This window comes from Pantherophis guttatus, chromosome 4 (genome assembly GCF_059756535.1).
Source record: "Pantherophis guttatus breed Tessera chromosome 4, ASM5975653v1, whole genome shotgun sequence".
NCBI lineage: Eukaryota > Metazoa > Chordata > Lepidosauria > Squamata > Colubridae > Pantherophis > Pantherophis guttatus.
The window spans coordinates 122,978,662-123,000,677 of record NC_142066.1 but is presented as its reverse complement, the minus strand read 5'-3'; the positions used below and the strand labels follow the sequence as shown (position 1 = coordinate 123,000,677).

At 41.1% G+C, this 22,016-nt stretch overlaps 1 long non-coding RNA gene across 1 annotated transcript; it reads right to left on the bottom strand.

Moving 5' to 3' along the window:
• Positions 1-282: 282 nt before the first annotated feature.
• Positions 283-4,170, bottom strand: LOC148114335 (uncharacterized). The gene is made up of 2 exons (XR_015734020.1): positions 4,095-4,170; positions 283-668 (listed from the first exon to the last, which is right to left on the bottom strand). It is a non-coding gene; the product is annotated as an uncharacterized LOC148114335 (long non-coding RNA).
• Between the last annotated feature and the right edge of the window lie 17,846 nt (positions 4,171-22,016).

Sequence of the window (22,016 nt, the reverse complement as noted above, 5' to 3'; positions counted from 1 at the left end):
GTTGGCCCCCACAGATAGGGTTCCCAACTTGGGTGTCCTCCTGGATTCACGGCTGTCTTTAGAAGAGCATTTGACAGCTGTGGCCGGGAGGACTTTTTATCAGGTCTGCCTGATTCACCAGTTGCGTCCCTTTCTGGATCAGGACTCGTTACGTTCCGTCACTCATGCCCTCGTCATCTCACGCGTGGACTACTTAATGCTCTCTACATGGGGCTTCCCTTGAGGAGTACTGTCAGGTATGCTTCCTTCAGTATCCAGGAAAGAAAACCCCAAAGTCAAGCATTTTGAAGAATTTGGTACTTTTACTGAATAAGAAATGATTAACAACCCAGTTAAGCTGGAAGTGAGCAAAACGCGCGAAATGCATCTACTAAGCTTCTTCCCCCCCTCGTGTTTATAAATCCTCAGCCAACCCAAAGGTCTTCCAAAGGTCAGGTGGCAACACGTCTGGCAGCGTCATCCATCAGGAATGTCGAGACAGTTGGTCAGCTGTCCCCTTTTGAAAATACAGTTTCGATTCCCACGAAGTCCCCTCCTACAAAGACAAACCCCCTCCTGCTCCCTTCCCCCCCTTTGCTCCATACCTAATCCCTCCCCGTTTCTTATGGCAGCTGAAGCAGGCAAGCTGAGGCTGACATTCGGCCCCCCTTGCAGAAGAGACGTTAGTCCTAAATAAAAGGAAAGAAGAGAGAGAAAAACAGAATATATACAATGATTAGGGTTTATCAGGGTATTTGGTATAGAATTGTTGTACTTTCTTGGGAGCTCGGACATCCCGTTTATTTACCCATTCAGCCTGAGATAGTGGAAAATGTTTCCAGGCAATCAGATATTGGACTTTACCATGGTGTTTTCTAGAGTCCAAGATTTCCTTAACCTCAAAATGTTGCTCCCCTTCTATGAGAATGGGAATTGGAGGGGTGCTTTGATCAGCCCTTAGGGGAGATGAGTGTTCAGGTTTCAATAAACTAACATGAAATACAGGATGTATCCGTCTCAAGGTTTTTGGCAATTCCAATTCAACTGTCACTGGATTAATCAGTCTAATCACACGGAATGGTCCTACATACTTAGGCCCCAGCTTTTTGGACCTCTGGGTGGTTTGTAAGTATTTGGTAGACAAATAGACTTTGTCCCCTACTTTATAAATGTGAGCTGGGGACCTTTTCTTATCGGCTTGCGCCTTATGAGCTCGGTGTGCTTCATCTAACGCCTTGCGAGTCACTGCCCAGGTGCTCCTTAGTTGTTCAATCCAATCCATCAGGGAGGGATTTTGGGGATCATCTTGAGGTAACTCGGGAATGGGTACAAAATCCTGGCCCGATGCGACCTTAAAAGGGGTGAATCTGGTGCTACTGTGTACAGAATTGTTATATGCCACTTCTGCAAATGGCAACAAGTCTACCCAATTATCCTGTTGGTAATTTACGTAACACCTAAGGTATTGTTCGAGCACCCCATTGGTTCTTTCACAAGCCCCATTTGTCTGAGGGTGGTGACTGGAACTCAATCCCTGTGCGGAGCCTATCAATTTCAAAAATTCTCTCCAGAAACTGGAAGTAAATTGCACACCCCTGTCAGAAATAATTCTTTTCGGAGACCCATGTAGTCGGTAAATCTGCCTAATAAACAGTTTTGCTAGGGTTTTTGCTGAAGGGATCTTTGAGCAAGGTATGAAATGTACTTGTTTGGAAAACAAATCAGTTACTACCCAAATGACAGTGCAGCCCTCACTGTCTGGTAAGTCCACAATAAAATCCATAGATATTTCCTTCCATGGGGCGTTTGGTCTAGCCACACTTTGCAGTAATCCAGGGGATTTTCCTGGAGGTCTTTTAGCCGAGGCACATACTGGACAGCTAGCCACATATGCCTCTATGTCTTTTTTAAGTGCAGGCCACCAAAACTGTCTTTTAACAAGATGTAACGTCTTGACAAACGCAAAGTGTCCTGCAGCTTTAGCATTATGAGCATATTTCAATATGGTCGGCCTTAATGTGGTCAGAACATACAATTTCGATCCAACCCAAGCTAGTCCGTTGCGAAGTGTGCATTCATTCGAGTGGATTTTAAACCACTCGTCAGCTTTTAGCGCTTCTCGTAACTTTTCGAGTAAATCCCCCAAGAGTTCTGGATTGGTTTTACTCTGTGCTCTGGTAGTGACAGGTGTTGCTAATTGAGTTAAGGGGATCATCGGTTGAACCACTTCCTTCTTTATGCTGTTGTACTGTGGCAATCTGGAAAGTGCGTCCGCCATGAAATTTTTTCCGCCAGGAAGGTAACGTAAAGTGAAATTGAATCGCTTGAAATGTTGGGCCCAGCGTGCCTGTTTCGGTGATAGTTTGCGTGGAGTTTTTGATGCTTCTAAATTCTTATGGTCAGTCCACACCTCGAAAGGGTGTTTCGCCCCTTCTAAAAATTGTCTCCATGTTAACAGCGCCCATCTAACTGCAAACGCTTCTTTCTCCCATATGGCCCATCTCCTTTCTGTCTCGGATAGTTTACGGGATGTGTAAGCACAGGGTTGTAATATTCCATTCTCATTCTTTTGCAAGAGTATTGCTCCTATGGCGATGTCGCTAGCATCAGCTTGTACTACAAAAGGTTGTTCTATGTCGGGGTGTTTGAGCACAGGTTCAGCTGCAAACAAGCGTTTCAGTTTTTCGAAAGCGGCCTGACAGTCCATAGTCCCGTCTAGTGGTTTCGAGGGTTTGGGTTTTACTTCCCCTTTGGTTTTTAGCAAGTTTGTAATTGGTAGTGCGATTTTCGCGAAAGAGGGGATAAATTGTCTATAAAAATTTGCAAACCCTAAGAAACTCTGTAACTGTTTACGGGTGCGCGGTGCGGCCCATTCCATTACTGCCCGGACCTTTTCCGGGTCCATCTCTATTCCCTCATGCGATATACGATATCCAAGATAGTCGATTTTGTCTTGATGGAATTCACATTTAGAAAGTTTAGCATAGAGCTCAGCTGCTCTGAGTTTATTTAAGACCGCTCGAACCAATCTTACATGGTCGGCCATGTTGTCAGAATAAATTAGAATATCGTCCAAATAGACCAACACCCCCTTATATAGGTGTTCATGCAACACTTCGTTGATCAACTGCATGAATACAGCCGGGGCCCCCTGTAGTCCAAAAGGGAGTACTCTAAACTGGAAACATCCCAGTGGGCAATTAAATGCTGTCTTCCATTCATCTCCTTCTTTTATTCTCACTCGGTAGTATGCCTCTCTTAAATCAAGTTTGGTAAAAAAATTTCCCTTCCCTAAATGGGCCAACATGTCCTTCATAAGTGGGAGGGGATAGACATTTTCCACGCAAATGGCGTTCATGTTTCTATAATCAACAACTAATCTGAAGGATCCATCTTTCTTTTCGCGGAACATTACTGGCGCTGCCACCTTGGGTTTGGCTCGTTTGATGAATCCCCGTTCTAAGTTTTTGTCAATAAAATTTCGCAATTCCCCCAGTTCCCGAGGTGTCATGGGGTATATTTTTGGTTTGGGAAGCTTCACCCCTGGGAGTATTTCAATGGTGCAGTCAGTGGCCCTGTGGGGAGGTAGAGCATCCGATGCTTTTTCACTAAACACTTCCTTGAGGTCCCAATATTCCTTTGGAATTTTCTCTTCTCCCTCAATATAGTTAATGGCTACTGCTGCCCTTTCTGGTCTTATGTCATCCCTTAGGGAGGGGCCTTCCTTTTCCGGAGTAGGTTCTGCCGTACGGATGCGCAGGACCCCCGTTCTCCAATTTACTCGTGGGTTCCATTTACGAAGCCAGGGCAGTCCTAGAATGAGGGCCCTTTCCATGCCAGGTGCTACGATAAAGCTGATGATTCCCCAACTGCAGTTCAAGGGGTTCAGTCATAAAACTAGCTGGGCCCCCTCCTGCAATCGACCCGTCTAATTGACAAAATGCAATGGGTTTTTTTAAAGTTTTCAATCTCAGTCCCATTTCCTCCACTACTTTGGGGCTAATTATGCACCTAGTGCACCCAGAGTCCAACAGGGCTAACAATTGCGCGTGAGTTCCTGTGGAGGGCACCCTTACTTCTACGGGGATGAGTAAGGGTTCTTCCGTGCGGCTCACCCGTTCGTCGGTGTCAGAGTCGGAGTCCGTCTCGCTGTCGTCATCGTTGGTCGGAGTTCCCAACTCACCCTGGTTCTGGGGAGTGAACTCAACGACTTCTCCTTTCAGGGCGGTGCCACGGGTTTTGGCGGGTATTTTATTGCCTTTCTTTTGGCTGGTCCCGGTGGCTTTTGGCGGTGGTTTGGAGAAACATTCGGCTGCCCGGTGACCCTCCTTCCCACATTTGAAACAGGTGAAGGGCTTTGACTTGGGTTTGGTTTCGGTTTTCCCGCCAGTCATCTTGGGCAGTCCCTTACGGTATAAAGAGGATGACTGGTCTCCCATTCGCCTTCCTCGGAGTTCACTCCGTTTCAGCTCGATCTCCACATCCTCAGCTACTATGTACCATCTATCCAAATCATCGGGGACCCCCATGCTCCTGCAGTCTCGATATATCTCTTCATTCAATCCATCTTTGAAGCTCTCCAAAAGAGCCATTTCTGACCAGCCTGTCATATAGGGTGCCAGTTCATGAAACTCTTGGATATACTCTGCCACCGGCCTCCGGCCCTGCTGAATGCTCTTCATTCTGAGTCTCGCCTTTCGTTCGGCTAAATGGTCTTCAAAACGCCTTCTAAGGGCCCTCATGAACTGGTTGTAATTTCTCAGCAAGGGGGAGTTGTTATTGTGGAGAACCACCATCCACTCAGCAGCTACTCCCTCTAGGGCATTCGCGACGCCTCTGACTTTTGCCGCCTCTGTTTCGTAGTGCTCCCCCCAGTCCTCCATGTGGTTCCACACTTGGGTCAGGAAAAATCCCAAGGTTTTTGGATTCCCATCAAACTTCCCAGGAAGGGGGGGGATTTTTGGCTTTTTTCGTCTGCGGGGAGGGGCCTGCAAGGCTGGGGTTCTCTGGCCGGCTGCATCTCTCCCTCGAGCTGCCGAAGCCTGGGATGTTCCCTCCTCAAACTCTTCCTCTCCCCCGCAGGCTGTCTCTTCGCCCCCCCCCGGGGGCCTGCTTCCCCCTTCTCCACAGGAATTTCAAAAGACTCACGGTTTTTTCTGCTTTCTTCCACATCACGGATAAGCTGCAAGGCTTGATCTATCATGAGGCGTTCCTTGTGCTGTTGCATCCACACTGCCTCTCTTTTCCGGGGTCTGGAAATTGTCACTCCCCGGGGTTCTTCTCCCCAGTCCGGCAGTCTCCCCACACCTTTTGACCATCTGGCCTCCTCCGTCTCCAGACGAAGTTTTTCTAACCATTCTGCAGTCTCCTTTTCCGACTGGAAGGCAGTTGAACTGGCTGCCCCCATTTTCTCTTCTCCATCACTCCCCCGATCTGACATAGTTTGGATTTACAGTCCCCTCGGTTTTGGTCCGGGATGACTGGTTGTGACTTCCAGCTTAATGTCAGGTATGCTTCCTTCAGTATCCAGGAAAGAAAACCCCAAAGTCAAGCATTTTGAAGAATTTGGTACTTTTACTGAATAAGAAATGATTAACAACCCAGTTAAGCTGGAAGTGAGCAAAACGCGCGAAATGCATCTACTAAGCTTCTTCCCCCCCTCGTGTTTATAAATCCTCAGCCAACCCAAAGGTCTTCCAAAGGTCAGGTGGCAACACGTCTGGCAGCGTCATCCATCAGGAATGTCGAGACAGTTGGTCAGCCGTCCCCTTTTGAAAATACAGTTTCGATTCCCACGAAGTCCCCTCCTACAAAGACAAACCCCCTCCTGCTCCCTTCCCCCCCCTTTGCTCCATACCTAATCCCTCCCCATTTCTTATGGCAGCTGAAGCAGGCAAGCTGAGGCTCCAGCTGGTCCAGAATGCAGCCGCGTGGGTGGTTATGGGAGCGACATGCCGCTCCCATGTGACTCCCCTCCTGCGCGAGCTGCACTGGCTCCTGGTGGTCTTCCGGGTGCACTTCAAGATTTTGGTCACCACTTTTAGAGCACTCCATGGTTTAGGACCAGGGTACTTATGAGACTGCTTTCTGCCACCAGTAGCCTCTCACCGACCAGTACGCTCCCATAGAGAGGGGCTCCTCAGGGTGCTGTCGGCCAAACAGTGTCGACTGGTGGCCCACAGGGGGAAAGCCTTCTCTGTGGGGGCACCTGCCATCTGGAATGAGCTCCCCCCGGAGATACGGAGCATCCCAGATTAACGCACTTTCCACCGCGCCCTCAAAACATTTTTATTCCAGCAGGCTGGTCTGGCTTGATTCTCCCTTTTAATTTGCTTTTAATTTTATACAAACTGGGTGTTTTTAAATTCATTTTTGGGCCAAAATTATTTAATGTACTTTTAAATGGTTTTTAACTTTTGTATGATGTATTTTTATCTTGTGGCTGTTCACCACCCTGAGTCCTTCAGGAGTAGGGCAGTATATAAATTAAATTAAATAAATAAATAAAATAAATAAATATCTTTTTTTTTATTGAAAAAGTTTTTCAAATACAGATTTTTCCCCCTTTTCCCCCCCCTCCTCCCCCCCACCCCCCCTCCCCTTGACTTCCTCATAGTAAAACCCAAGTTCATAACAGATTATATCATACTTTACTATCCACATACTCAATCTCCATATACTGACCCTTTCATTTTAATAAGATTATCATACCCCCCGTATACTATGCTATAATAAGCATTTCAAAGTGACATTCTATTATAGCATTATCTAATAACTCCTGATTTAAAGTAATAATATTATTATATCTCCCAATTTAACAATTTCTACTCGTAGTCTACCCTTTTACTACCCCTCAGACAATATAACATTTCAAAACATACTTCTATTCTAAGTATTCAAAAAGTCCTAATTTAACACTTATTCAGTTCCAGTAGCCATTTCGTTTCCCCCCTTCATTACAAATATTCACATCTAAACATTTCTTTAAAATAAACAATCCATAACCTAACCTTTCTCCACCCACTTTCCTACAGAATTACCATAATTATTCTTAATATCTTTATTCTTCTACCCAATCCCCTAGAAAAATATTCCCTTATGTAAATAAAATCCTAAAAAAAAAAAAAAAAACTTTAAACTTATGATCCATATAGCATCTTCTGGAATATCTTTCAACTGGATGATGAACTCCACCCATGTTAGGGTAACATCGCATCCTTATTCCAACAGTATTTTCGATATCTTCAGTTACCATCTGCCCCCATCAGCAACAAATATCTTCATATTGGAAAAGAAAAAACCCCGACAACCACCCGAGTGACTTTATAATTATATTCCATATAATGTTTATGGAGGTGTCTTTGATCCAGATAATTGGTTCCAACCATCATAATAGGGTAACAACCAGATCTTCTGCGTGCCCCAATCCAATAAGTCTCTTGCCATATAGCTCAGCATACACGTATTTATCCGGAACTCCAAAAAACAAACAAGATATTTCCAACCATTTGGTTTAAGGCCTTTTTCACACCCAATAATTCAGCACTGCAGAGATCTGCCACTCTCCTCAGGATAAAATAAGCCAATATTTTGCCCATTATCTTTTTATATATTCAGTCCTCTCATAAGTAACTGGCATTACACTGTTGTTTAATTTAAAAAAATTTTATGTTTGTGAGACCTACTTCTTCTTTTCTTAACTTCTTGTGGGTTGGATCTCCATCCTAAACTCCTTTCTGTAGATTGTGTATCAACTATTTGGTTTTGCTGAAGAGTAGCTTGATCCTGTTGGGTTTGCATCTGTGGCTGAGATCTTTCTGGTTCTGTAAATTGTATATCAGCTGATTGACTTACATGCTCGTTTGTGGCTTGACAAATCATTGCATTAGGGTCCGGAACCGCCTCTCTTATATTAGATAATCCATCTGAGGCCTCTGAAAGAGGATCCAAAAGCGGCTCATCTATGGAGACCTCTTTAATTTGTTGTTTCTTCGTTATTTCCATCTCCTTCTGCTTTTCTTGGGTTTCTATCTCTTGTTGATTTTGCTTTTTAAGTACCTTATAATAGAATTCTTCCGCTTTTTCAAGAGTATTTAACTGATATCTTACTCCTTGATATCTCAATATTATACCCACTGGGACATCCCACCTGTATAAGATATTCTGTCTTCTTAACTCAGTCACCAAGGGCCCAAATTTCTTTCTATCTCTTAAGATCTTAGGCGGCAATTCCTTATATATCCAAATTTTTCTCCCATTCAGTTGTAAAGTAGAGTTAAAGGATTTTTGCAGAATATCATTTCTTATCTCTTTTTCTGTAAAGTAAATTACCACATCTCTAGGCAATTGCCTTTGCTTGGCAATCCAGGAATCCACTCTGTAAGCCTTATCAATTTTACTGATTACGTCCCCGTGATGAACCTTTAAGATCCCAGCCAAAACTTGAGCAGATGTTTTTCTTAAGTCATCACTATTATTTTCCTGTAAGCCTCTAATTCTGATCGCAAATTCTGTGATCCTGTATTGCAACATTACAGCCTCTCTTTCAATTCCTTGCTTTATATCTTCTAGATTATAAGTCTCGTGACCAGCTTCTTCTTTAGACTTTACTTCTAAGCTATTATCTCGAATATTTGCTAAGTCCTTTTCAATTCTTAATATTTTATTATCCAAGTTATCAATCTTCTCCATTTTAGACTCTAGCAATTTAATATTTGTATCCAACTTTATCGCAATTTCTGAAAAACCATTAGTCACTGTTACAATCTTTTGTTGCAAATTATCATACTTTAGTTGTATCATTTCTTTAATTTCCTGCCTTAAATTTTCAAATTTCTGATTCACAGTTTCATAATATTTTGCCATTTCCTCCTGAATAAATTCTTTTAAATTACAACCATTCTGCAGAGTCTGTAGGCTCAGAGAGTGGGGGAGCACCCCCCCCTTTCTTGTCTGTCAGCTTTTATTAACGCCATCCTTCCAGCAGACTTTTCTCTTTTATCCCCCAAACAAGATCAAGTAATCACCAGGAAGAGAGGAACCTAAAATAACTATTGTTGTTTCAAATTGTAGCCAGCGCTGTATATTCCGCAGCTTTGTATCTGTTATAAAAAGACTCTTCTTTCTTCTACTTCCCAAGCCTCCGCGGCCATTTTAAAACTTTTTTTTTCCTTCTCTTCACTTTAAAATGCTTATAAATTCATTAAGAATACTTGCGGTTTAGGGTCCCAAATCCAAATCCAAATCTCATATTTTTTTTTAGTAGATCCATCTGTTATGTTCATTGATTAGTCCGGTTCCAGCGCCTGGCTATGCAAAAGTGCATAGTGCACCCGATGCCTGGAGCGGCGGCGAGGGAAAAAGGGGGAGCGCCAACCTGCTCGTCCCCAAGAGTTTAAAAAGACTCTGGGGACTTCGCAGAGGGCTCTACCCACCCCCACCCGCTCAGACTCACATTTCCATCAGGAAATGGAGTTTTTCGAGCCGTCTTTCAGATGTAAAGGCGGCTCTTTTACAGGCAACGGGGCGGCGGTCGCAGAGGACCGTCTGGCGGCACCGGAAACCAGACAGGAAGTAAATATCTTAATCAGTATAAAAAATGGTGCTCTAGTTTTAAACTACTTTTTAAAAGTGATTGGCTTAAAGTCATCCAGTTGGCTTCTATGTTTAAAGCTGGTCTAGAACTCAGGTCTCTGTGCTATTAATCTGGTGCCTTAACTAATAGATAAAAGTAGTAGCTTGGCCATTTAGCAGAATTAAAAGAAACTGGAACTCCATAAATTATATCAATTCTTATAAGTAATTTTATTTACAGATGAATTTGTAATGTCCTATTACATTGAATAAACTATTGACCTCATATTGTTGTTGTTGTCTGCTATAGGTATGTGGTAGGGCTTGGTGGTAAGGACCAATCTATTAAAGATTTATTCAGATTTTTACTTAGTATTACTTTCTAACATGTGATTTTATCGTTAGTATTAAATAGATGTTCAGCCTATATAAAATAGGTAATTTTGTTTAGGACAACAATCTCAAAACTAGCTTAATGACAATTATACTAAGAGCTTTTTGCACCAGATAATAGTTAACAATCAATGGCCACTTGCTATTCAAGATCAGTCTGAAGAATGTAAATAGAAATCTTATATCAGGCTTTTTAAGTTATCCCCATACCTGTAAATTTTAACTCATCTGAAGAATATTTCAATGGATGCAACCAATTTGCAGATTTAGAAGATAACACTTCATTCTTCCATCCAACTATCATTCACACCCATGATATCTGATTAGGACTGATTTATTATTTATTTAGCATATGGCATATAATATATGGACTAGCAATATATATTAATATTTCAACTAGATTAGTAGAACCCAATAAAATCTAAATGTTAAAAAAAATATGTTCAAATATATATGTTTGGGATATCTGACCATTGAAATGCAGCATCATTTATATTTTTTTAAAAAATCAGACATTGAACCAGTATATGCCCTTACAGCTGGTCACGATGTTATCTATAATTTGACATGGGGCCCAACAGTTAAACTGAAGGAAGGATACTATGCCCCATTTATACAGAGCATCTCAGGAGAAGAAGAATTGAGGTGTGAAGCCTTTGCAGTATTGTCCATTTCTGACGTGATACAGGGCTGATCTTTTTCTAAATATCAAAAGCTGAATATCAAAATACAATCCATTCTGTTTTTAAATGTCTTAGAGCAGTGGTTCTCAACCTTCCTAATGCTGCGACCCTTTAATACAGTTCCTCATGTTGTGGTGACCCCCAACCATAAAATTATTTTCGTTGCTATGTGTGTATATATCAGTGATGGTGAACCTTTTTGGCATTGTCTGCCAAAAGTCTGAGTGTGCGAGTGCTCGCACGCTCTTGCGTGTCAGCACCCATAATGCATTGGGCACTGCCATTTGCGCATGCATCCATGACCCCCCATGCTCCTAATGCACATCCACGTCACACTGTGCACATGCACATGCAACCCGCACTGCGCATGTGCGCATTCTCCATGCATGCGCCCTCACTTTTTCCAAGAGGGCCGGCACGTCTCTTACCAGAGGACAACCAGTTACCAGCCTGTTCCCAAGCCGGTGGCAGCACTCTCGGCCCTGCCACCTCGGCAGTGCCATGCGCTGGCCGGGGAAACTCACCCCTCCACCTCGGCCCCACATGCAGCCCATGACCAGGAGATTGTCACCCAGTGCAGTGCTCTTCCCTGAGGGCTGCCTGCTTACCCACCTGTCGGCCGGACTGGTCTGAAAGTAGTATGTTACCTTGCGCCAGTCCTTGTCCTCCTCCCACTCAGCCACCAGTTCCTTGACACGAGCAGAGGGCTCAGTTACTGGCATGAGCAGCCGCTGCCTCACTCATGGGTGTGAGAATGACACACTGCTTCCAGGCCAGTTTGGGCTGGCATCTGAGAGCCGTGCAAGGACAGCTCACCCGAAAGAACTACAGTAGAGCTTTGCAGCTTTTATCTGCCAGCTGGCCTCTGAGTAATGCCCCTCCTCCTCCTCCTCTCCCCTTCCCCTTCCAGCAGTGTATTATTTTTCCAAACACTCGGGCCAGGCTAGGCAGCAATTCCCAGGGAGGCACCCCGATCAAGGAGGCTCAGGCTTGCATAAACGGCTCCCGCCCCTTTCAAAATAGCCACCTGGCGCTTCTCTCGGGTGCCCAGGGCCGGCAAGCAGTTCTTCTTCTGAGAAAGGGGGGGAGAGGCAGGCACGCAAGTAGAGACAGGCTTTGGCTGCTCGTTCTGCTGCGACCCCGAACCCTTACCTGGGCTCCTCCCTGCTGGGTGCTGGGCTTCCTGAGAAGCCCCCTGCGCCTTTGCTGCCTCGGTCAGAGCCTGATTCCAGAAGCAGCCTGGGGAAGTGTGGAGGTCGGGACTTGGTTGGCAAAGTGGGCGCTGCACAGGGAGCGTAAGGCAAGGCGCTGCTACACAAAAACACTGTTGCCGCGATCTCGGCAAGCATTTTCAACCGGTAGCACTGCGATCCCCTCCCCGAATCTGCACTGCTGCCCAAAAATGCTTTCCTCCCTGGAAATGCACATTGCAGAGCCACGCGCCCTTCTCCTCCTTCTCCACAGACTCACTTTCTCTTTCTTCTTGACTAGATCTGCCACCCGAAAACACGGATATATGTGTTTTCCGATGGTCTTAAGCAACCCCTGTGAAAGGGTCATTCGACCCACAAAGGGATTGCGACCCACAGGTTGAGAACCGCTGTTTTAGAGGCATCAAGTACATCACTACTGTTATGGAAAATACCTTTCTGGACTAGATTAACAGGTACAGTTTGCCCAAAGCCATAAACTGAATGTGAAATGCAGAAATGAGATCCAAGTTCTTATAGTTTGTTATGAGAATATAAGAAAGTCTATTTATCTGTTTGAAAGAGACAATTCTGCTTATGTAAATGATTGCATATTTTTCTCGGGTCATTTTGTTTGTGCTTGCAGATTATTCTCACTGATGGGAGAAAATGCTTTTACTTTGTAAAGGAAAAGAATTGGGAGGAGGAAATGACATTTCAAATCCAAAACCCCTTGAGAATGGGAAGCCATTTAGAAGAAGAATAAATAAATCCCAGTAAACAAATTAGCCAATTGTTTCTTTATATTTGACCTTTTTGAAAATATTCAGAATTAGACTACTAATGAAAAAGATATTCAAAATTTCCAGAAATGTTACAGCCTATTAAAAAAAATCTGCAATGTTCAAACATATAACCATTATTATTTATTTATTTGTTGAGTATAAAGTAAATCTATTGTGTTTCATAGAAGCAGCAAACCATCTTATTGTGATGTAGATCTCATGAAAGTTTATACATAATAAACTGGTTTATCTATAATATTAACATGACAATAGCTGTATAAATAGTAAAGGATTTGCAATACTCTTTTCTCATAATTTAGATTGCTTAAAAATCAACAGGGAAGAAGTGGGCAAAATGTTTTACAAAGCATTAAAATAACACTTATTTCCCCCACTCCCTGTCACTGCCCCATTGTTCACTTAGAAAGCATAAAAATACATGTATTTTTATATCAAGGAACTTGCTGCTCGTATAATTATAATGAAGCAATATAACAATTGCTTTCCTCAGCACAGATGTTACCTGAAGAAAAATGCAATCAGATTATTTGGAAGAAGAAGAAAAAAAGAATCCATGCATGCACCCACCCTGTCTCTTTCCAGCCAAAGAAAACCTTAGGCACTTTAGCCTGAAAGAAAGCCTTGAGTCACCCAACAAGCTTGGGCAGGTTGAAATAATAATAGGACAAGTTTATTGCAGTTCTGGAGCCTGATGTTTACCATCTTCAGGAAGATACATTGAGGCTGGAAGAAAATAAATCAGTTTTAGCATCAGATGAAAGTAATAAGTAATTTTATACAATCCAGTCATATATTTTCATAAACTTTAATTCATTCTTTCTTTGCTTATACCTAGGAGATTTAGTGCTTGCTGAACATGTTGATTCTCAGTTTATGTGGGGCTTCAACTGATGAACTGTCATTTCGCCTATTTCTTTTCTCCCTCCCTAAGATACAAACCCATAGACAAAGTCAGACAACTTTTGCAATCAATACACATTCCAATTTAGAAATTAATTCTATATCCAGGCACATATTGGCTGGATTTACAGCTCATATTGTGCCCTTTGTTTGGTTAGATTAGGGAATTAGATCAGTGGTATTTAATCATGCCCCAAACACGTCCCAGCAATTTTTTCAGCTGTGTCCCCATGACATGTAAATTTGACCCTGTGCCACAAATAGGATTAAGTTCTCCTTACCAATATCAGTATTAAAATAGCATTTCCCTCTTTTCTATGGCACCATCTGGAACAGCCTCAAGATGTCTTCTAAAGTTAGAAGATAACTTGAGTGCCTTAAAACATAGACAAAAGATGTGGAATGTGGCAATAGATTTCTTACCAGTATAGTTTTTGGTTGGGATGGGTGGAGACCACTTCAACTCAGTCAAGTAAGGTAACATTCTACATTTAGGTAAGAAAAACAAAATGCACATTTTATGTGGTACCTCACTCATAGTAGTAACTGTGAGATGGATCTTGCATTCCTAATGGACAATCATTTAAATATGAGCCAGAAATGTGCTGCAGCTTCCAGAAAAGCCATCACAGTTCTAGGCTGCAAATACAGAGGGATAGAATCAAGATCACGTGAAATGATAATACCACTTTATAATGTCTTGGTAAGGCCACACTTGGAATACTGCATCCAGATTTGGTCGATACTGTTGCTTATTTTTCTTCTTTTATTTATAGGCCCAATAATCAGTATGCAAGGTATGAAAGATCAACACTGTTCTATTTACATGTTTTCTACCACAGGAGATCATCAGACAGGTGAAGTGCTCTGACAGGAACATCAGCTTATCTATACAGGAGGCAGAGCCAAAAGGTAAGGAGGAGTCAGGGGGAGGGATATGATACATTTCAGAGTTTAACTTATACACAGGCACAATTACATAAGTACATATAGTTAGGTATTTTTCCTTGTAACAAAACCCCCTCTAAAATACTTAACGGTTAAATGAATCTTTTGTTTTTATATTTATACATTTAATTTTGAAGACAAATAAGCATGTTGATTAGTTGGTAAAGGTTTTGTTAATATATCTGCAACTTGTTCATGAGTATCACAATGTGTGGCTTTAATGAATCCTATATTGGATAGTTGTTTAACATGTTTATATTTAATATCAATATGTCGTGAACCTACTGCTTCCGATGTCAATATATCTATGGCAGCTTTATTATCCTCATGGATGGTTATTGGATAATTGGGTTCAGTCCAGATGTTGGATAAAAGGTCATCGAACCATATTAAATTGTTATCAGCTTTTGAAAGACAAATATATTCAGCTTCCGCTGTAGAGGTTGCAATCAAATTCTGCTTACCAGTGTACCAGTGTACAGGACAATCATTTATGAGGAAAACATACCCTGAAGTGCTTTTTCTACTTTTTGTGTCCCCAGCCCAATCCACATCTGCATAACACGTTAAGATTGGTTTTTCTGAGTGGACAGGTTTTAAATACAAACAAGCATCAGCACTAAATTTAAGATACCTGAGGATTCTTTTTATCCCTTCCCAATGATAATAATTTGGGTTGTTTACGTGTCTAGACAAAAGATTAACAGCGAGAGTAATGTCTGGTCTGGTCCAATTGGAGATATATAATAATGAACCAATAACAGATCTGTACAGGGTGTTGTCTTTAAATGGTTCACCTTCGTTGTTCATGTTTTTTGTGAAGTCTGTTTGCATAGGAGTCTCACATGTTTTAGAGTTCATCATATTGCATCTTTGTAAAAGTTCTAATATTTTTTCTTTTTGAGATAATTTAAAACCTCCCCTTGTCTTGTCAATCTGAACACCCAGATATTTATTCACTTTCCCCAAGGTTTTCAAAGTGAAATGTTTGCTCAGTTTTTCTGCGAATTCGTCACACCTGTGCTTGTGTTGGCCAAAATATAAAATGTCATCTACATAAATAAGTACGTACTCTATAGAGTCGTTTGTTTTTCTAATGAAGAAGGATAGATCTGTTGATGTAGCTGAAAAGCCTGTCTTTAAGTGTTTTTGCTAAGCATTCGTACCAACGTTTTCCAGATTATTTTAATCCATATAGACTTTTATTTAATAACCATATTTCCCCTTTTTGTGTATCTTTACCCAGGGGAGCTCTCACATAGATTTCTTTGTCAAGGTTGGCGTGTAAATATGCTGTTTGACCGTCAAACTGATATACAACTAGATTTAGAATTGATGCTATTACCAGGGCACTTTTGACACTCTCTGATCCAATAGTAGGTGAATAAGTATCTACATAATCATCAGGGAACTTCTGTGCGTATCCTAGGGCAACTAATCTGGCTTTGTATAAGAATTTACCGTCTTCTAATTCTTTAATTTTAAATATCCATTTTGTTCCAATGGGTATTTTACCCGCTGGTGGTTCTGCAGGAGTGTATACGTTCAATTCCTTTAAACTATCCATCTCTTTCTTTATTGCTTGTTCCCATTTGGCCCTCTCTTCCTGTGGTAATTTTAATATTTCTTCGTATGTGCTAGGTGTTGTTTTGTTGGCATTAATGGATAGTACGTAGTCTTCCAACCTTTTGGGCATTTTATTTCTATTACATCTGATGGGTCTATGGGGGGATAACTCAGTATTATGCATGTATTTAGCTTCTTTTTCTGTTAGTTTGTCTACTTATATGACAGGATGATTCTTTTCCATTCTCTAGTTGTTATCTCTTGAAGTTTGGGTTTGTCTATTTTTTGTGTATTGAATTTTGTTGCATATGGTGTGTGTTCTTTATGTGTGTCTGTTGTGTTATCTGTTGTGGGGCATAAATCATTCAGATGAATTTTGGACCAATTTGCATGTTCATGAAATACAGCTGACCTGGAAATGATGAATTTATTATTTTTGTCTATGAATCGGTATCCTTTAGTCCCCGATTCATATCCCATGAATCTTAATCTTTTTGATACTTTCTCACCTTTATGCCTTAATTGTTTTGGGACGTAAACATCTGCGGTAACTCCAAAAATATGTAGGTGACCAATTTTGGGTTTTCTGCCGTACATGACCTTGTATGGTGTTTTACCAATCACGCTGGACCATAACCTGTTTATGGTATAATTTGAATATGTGAGTGCTTCAGCCCAAAATATTTGTCCTAAACTGCATCCTCCAGTACACATCTAACCATGGTTTGCAACAAACCATTCTTTCTTTCTATGACCCCATTTTGGAATGCTGAAAAAGGACAGGATTTGAAATGTATGATCCCCTGTAATTTTAACCAATTGGAGAATTCCTTTGATAAAAATTCTGACCCTCTATCTGTCATTATTTGTTTGATTTTTATGTTGTGTTGCGTTTCTATTCTTTTGTGAAATTCTTTGAATTTCTTAAATACTTCACTTTTATGATTGAGTGTGTATACAAATCCAAATCTGCTGAAGTCATCTACTATAGTTAAGTAATACCTTTTTCTGTATTTAATTGACGGTTTCATGGGACCAAGTAGGTCCATATGTACTAGTTGGAATATTGAATGTGTGATGCGAGTGGCTTTTCTAGGTCTAGGTTTGTTTTTAACTTTTGAAGATTTCCACACAGAACACTCTAAGTAATTTTTGCAACTTTTTACTTTAGCATCATCAGAACATTCTAACATTTTCTGGATAATGGGGAAACTAGCATGCCCTAGTTTCCTGTGGAATATTCACATTCATCGTGTATTGGTTTGCCACATGACATCTTCTTATTGATAGTGTTATCATCTGTATGACCTTCATTCATGTTATTCTCAAATTTCTTATGTGTGTCAGTTTTCTTTGTTTTCTAATTCTGTGATTGCACATGTTAATTCATCACCTTCAGATAGAAAGTATGTTAATCCCCCTTTGGTAATAGTTTTGCCTATGTTCCTTTTGTCTTTGGTTATATACACTTTTCCATTTTTGAATGTGATTTCTATTTCTTTTTCCTCACTTAATTTATGTATAGCTAATATATTATGTGGGATTTCGGGTATAAAAAGTACCCCCTCTATTCTTCCTAAGCCTCTAATTTACATTATGGTGCCCATTCCTTTCACTAGAACTCTATTTTGGTTAGCCACTTTGACATAGTAATTCTTTTCTGTGAAGTTGCTAAGGTGTTTTTTCTCATAAGTGGTGTGATTTGTAGCTCCGGAATCAATGAGCCATGTATTATTCGACTCTGTCTTAGGGTTTTCGTTGTCTCCTAATCCAAATAGTGAACCATATTTATTTTCCCTAGAATCATCTCTGTATCTTCTTTTATCTTTTGGATTGGGGGATTCCCTATATTTATATCTATAATCTGGTGAATGTCTGTCTAAGAGATTAATTTTCTTACCTGATCTTTCCCTGTGATATGAGTAGTCCCTATCCCTATTATTTTTTGGGCCGTCTCTTTTATAGTGATACTTGGAACTGCATGTGTGATACTCTGGTGTATATCTACTCCTGCTTTGGAATTCTACCCTCTTTGTGTTTCTATTTTCCCTGTGATCCATGGAGCGCTTCCTCCTTAGATTATCTTCCGCTATGAGTTTGCTAGTTAGGGTTTCCAAGTTGATGTGCTCTAAATTGAGACTATCTAATAAAGTTATATAGTTATCCCAACTGGAATCCAGTGAATTAATTATTATGCTCCTCATGCTGCTTTCAGAAATGTTTTCTCCCCATTGGATAAGATCAGCCCTAGTGGCATTTAAATTCAAGATATGCTCACTCATGGTTGTTCCACTCTTTAACCTAGCAGAGTAAAACTCCCTGGATATTCTTGTTGTTGAGGCAACACTCTTGCTATGAAATAAATTAAATAATTTTTGGAATATTTCAGAAACTGTCAGATGGTGGTCAAGACTAGGATATATGCTGGGTGATATAGTGGCAATGAGAATATAGTAAACCTTATGATGTATACAGTCCACTTCAACAGTCCAGGGCTTGCTGGGAGGATTGGTAATTAGAAATAACATATTTTCTCTTAAATATATAACTTGGAGTTGTTGACTCCATTCCAATAAATCAGTTCCATCTAATTTTAATTTTATATGTTCTGTTCGTAAAACCCCTGAGTGGTGTGAAAAATTACTCACTATCTGCTGCTGTCCATGGTCTAGGTCATTAGTGTACTCACAATATGGCATTGGTATAGTAGGTGTATGTCTGAACTGACTTATCTATATGTTCTCTTCTTTTTTTATAGATGGGGACTGCGCATGCTCAGAGCTTATTTCTGACTTGCAGTTGCCGGAGAAGGTTCCTGTGCTTGCAGCTCTTGTCTGAAGGCCCCAGTCAACATGCTGAATTCTTGCCTTTGTCTCAGTAGGCTCCAGATGTTTGGCGTTCGCTTAGGAAGCCATCTGGATTGTCGGAGTGTCTTTGTAGCCTTGATGATCTCCGTGGCCCCCTTGGAAGATCCGGCAATCTCGCTTTGCCGTCCGGTCGGGAAGCAGGGTCCATTTCAGATCATCATCTGGGTACATAGACTGTACAACTCGTTCTCTTCTCTCTGGTAAGTATGATTCTTTCTTTACATTTTCTTGGCTGATTCTAGTGGTCGCCGGGTAGTAGTTTTCAGCTGGGGGCGGTCTATGTCTCCTTTCATAGAAGGCAGTTTCTTCTTCTTAGTTCAGCTGTATTTGTGTAGTATACTGGTTTAATGTGTTCCTCCGGGCTTTCTGGTTGTGGACCCGGTAGTTTAAGTTTTTTTCCGAATGCCGTGGTTAGTACCTGCATCGCATTATTTATCTCTAGCTCGGAAGGCGGGCTAGAGGAATAGTTTCTCAGTTGTTCTTTATTAGTTTTAGGTGTAGGATTGTAGCTTAGTTTGTGAGTCCCGTTTCCCGCTTTGGGATTTAAATCTTGAGACCTTCTTGGTCGTTGGTCGGCCATCTTTAATGGTGTTTTTTTCAAAGATGGCCACCATGAAAAAGGCATGAAAAAGTCGCTGGCTTCATCAGCAGCTGTCAAGCAGTTAGTGCTTGACTCTCCTGTTGTACTTTCTTCATCCTGATGGTATTCAGTCTCCTTCTTATCCGTCGCTGCTCCGTGGTCTTTTATGACATTGCGGAGTTTTGCGAACAGGTTAGGATTATTCGGAGCTGTTTCTATTAATTCAATTATTTTCTTTTTAGCGTCATCTCCTTTTTTGATGACTGAGAGAGTATCTTCATTTTCAGTCTGTGTTTTCTTTACATCTGGCAGGGTATTTGTGTTAAGGAAATGCCTGTCCTTCAGTGTGGTTTCTGTAGGAGTTAATTGAGCTGCCATTCTTTTATTAAGCAATCTGGTGATAGGTCTTCTTTTTACCTCAGTTAGAATTGGCATCTCTTGCATCTTTTGGTTGATTGGGCCTTCTCAACCATCCGCTGCTACCATTCTTGTTGCTTATTTTTCTTCTTTTATTTATAGGCCCAATAATCAGTAGGCAAGGTATGAAAGATCAACACTGTTTTATTTACATGTTTTCTACCACAGGAGATCATCAGACAGGTCAAGTGCTTTGACAGGAACATCAGCTTATATATACAGGAGGCGGAGCCAAAAGGTAAGGAGGAGTCAGGGGGAGGGATATGATACATTCCAGAGTTTAACTTATACACAGGCACAATTACATAAGTACATATAGTTAGGTATTTTTCCTTGTAACAGATACAATGTAAAAAAGATGTTGAAAGTCTAGAAAGAGTGCAGAGAAGAGCAACAAAGGTGATTAGGGGCAGTGGTGAAATCCTCTGCAGTCTGCTACTGATTCTGTGATTCTGCTACCGAGCATGTGCTTTGCATGCACATGCACACTGCGTGCATGCATGCGTGAGGCACACCCGCACAGCACTAAAAAAGAAACATTTTTAGGCCTTCTGAGTCTGTAAAGATAAGCAGAATAGCAAGGGGGAGGAAATCCGCTATGCCACACGATTTAGATTAGCTAGAAAGCAGGAAATCTGATGATTCTAGCTAATATAAATCATGTGTCACAGCTGATCGTTGCCCAGCTGATCGTCGGAAATACTGGTTTGCCCGAACCGGTAGCATTTTTTACTACTAATTCAGGAGAACCTGTCTGAACCAATAGCATTTCACCCTGATTAGGGGACTTGAGGATAAAACATATAAAGAATGGTTGCTGGAATTGGTTATGTCTAGTTTAATGAAAAGAAAGACTAGGGGTGACATGAGAGCAGTTTTCCAATATCTCAGGGGCTGCCACAAAGAGAAGGGAGTTAAGCTATTCTTCAAAGCACCTGAGGACAAGACAAGAAGCAATAGATGGAAACTAATGAAGGAGAGAAGCAACCTAGAACTAAGGAGAAATTTCCTGACAGTTAGAACAATTAATCAGTGGAACAACTTGCCTTCAAAAGTTGTGAAGGCACCAACACTGGAAGTTTTTAAGAAAAGATTGAACAACCATTTGTCTAAAATGATATAGGGTTTCCTGCCTAAGCAGGGGGCTGAACTAAAAGGCCTCCAAGGTGACTTCCAACTTTGTTATACTATTCTATTCTAATAAGGGAAGAGGCTGTTAGAATCAGCTTTTTGAACTCTGCCATTGTGACTAGTCAATGGTATGTGAAATTTGCAATTGCAGGAGTGCATGATGTATCCCTAACACACTTTTCGCCTTTCCTTTTGGATACAAGAAAAAGAGGAAGCCAGTAATTACTTACTCTCTCTTTGCTTACCATCAGATAAGAATTTGCAGACTGAATTTGCTGATGATTACCAACAAATGAAGCTTTAAGTTGTATCTTGGCAAGACTTGATCAAGCACCTCAGTAGCAAATTTCTATGCACAGGAGTTGGTACTCAAAGCAGTGGGCTAATATCTGGAAATCTGATGCTGGCTGAGAAAATCTTTCCATATTTCAGATTTATAGTGCAGTAGTGTATAGTGCATATATAGTATATATGTATAGTATAAATCTGCACTATACACTCTTGTATAGTGTATGAGCTTAAACATGTCTAGGTAATTATATAAAACTACCAGAAATTGTCTTGGAAGCACTGTTTCTTTCGGAATGAAACTGGAACACTTTTGATCTGCTCTTTTGATTCATGTTTGGCAGTCAGTGGAGAAGGAGTGGCAGATAAAATGACTTTGTTGTCCAGTTCCCATACAGAAGGCTTATGGTTGTTGGCCTTGTCTGAACTATAATGTTCAGTCAAATCAGAATGCTATATTTTATGGCTGTCCTCTTGACAGCTTTTGTCTGAAGGCTTTGTAGATTTTTTTCAAATGATGGAAGAAAGCTAAACTATGTCCTGTTGCACCTGCAGCCATAGGCTATAATTATCTGCACTTTTAAACAATGCCTTATGGGAACCATTTATCCAGCATGTTGCTGCCAAATCCTGTTCCTCTTACAATTATAGGGAAAAAAATGAGGCAGGTTTCCATAACAGATGTGTCTAAGCAT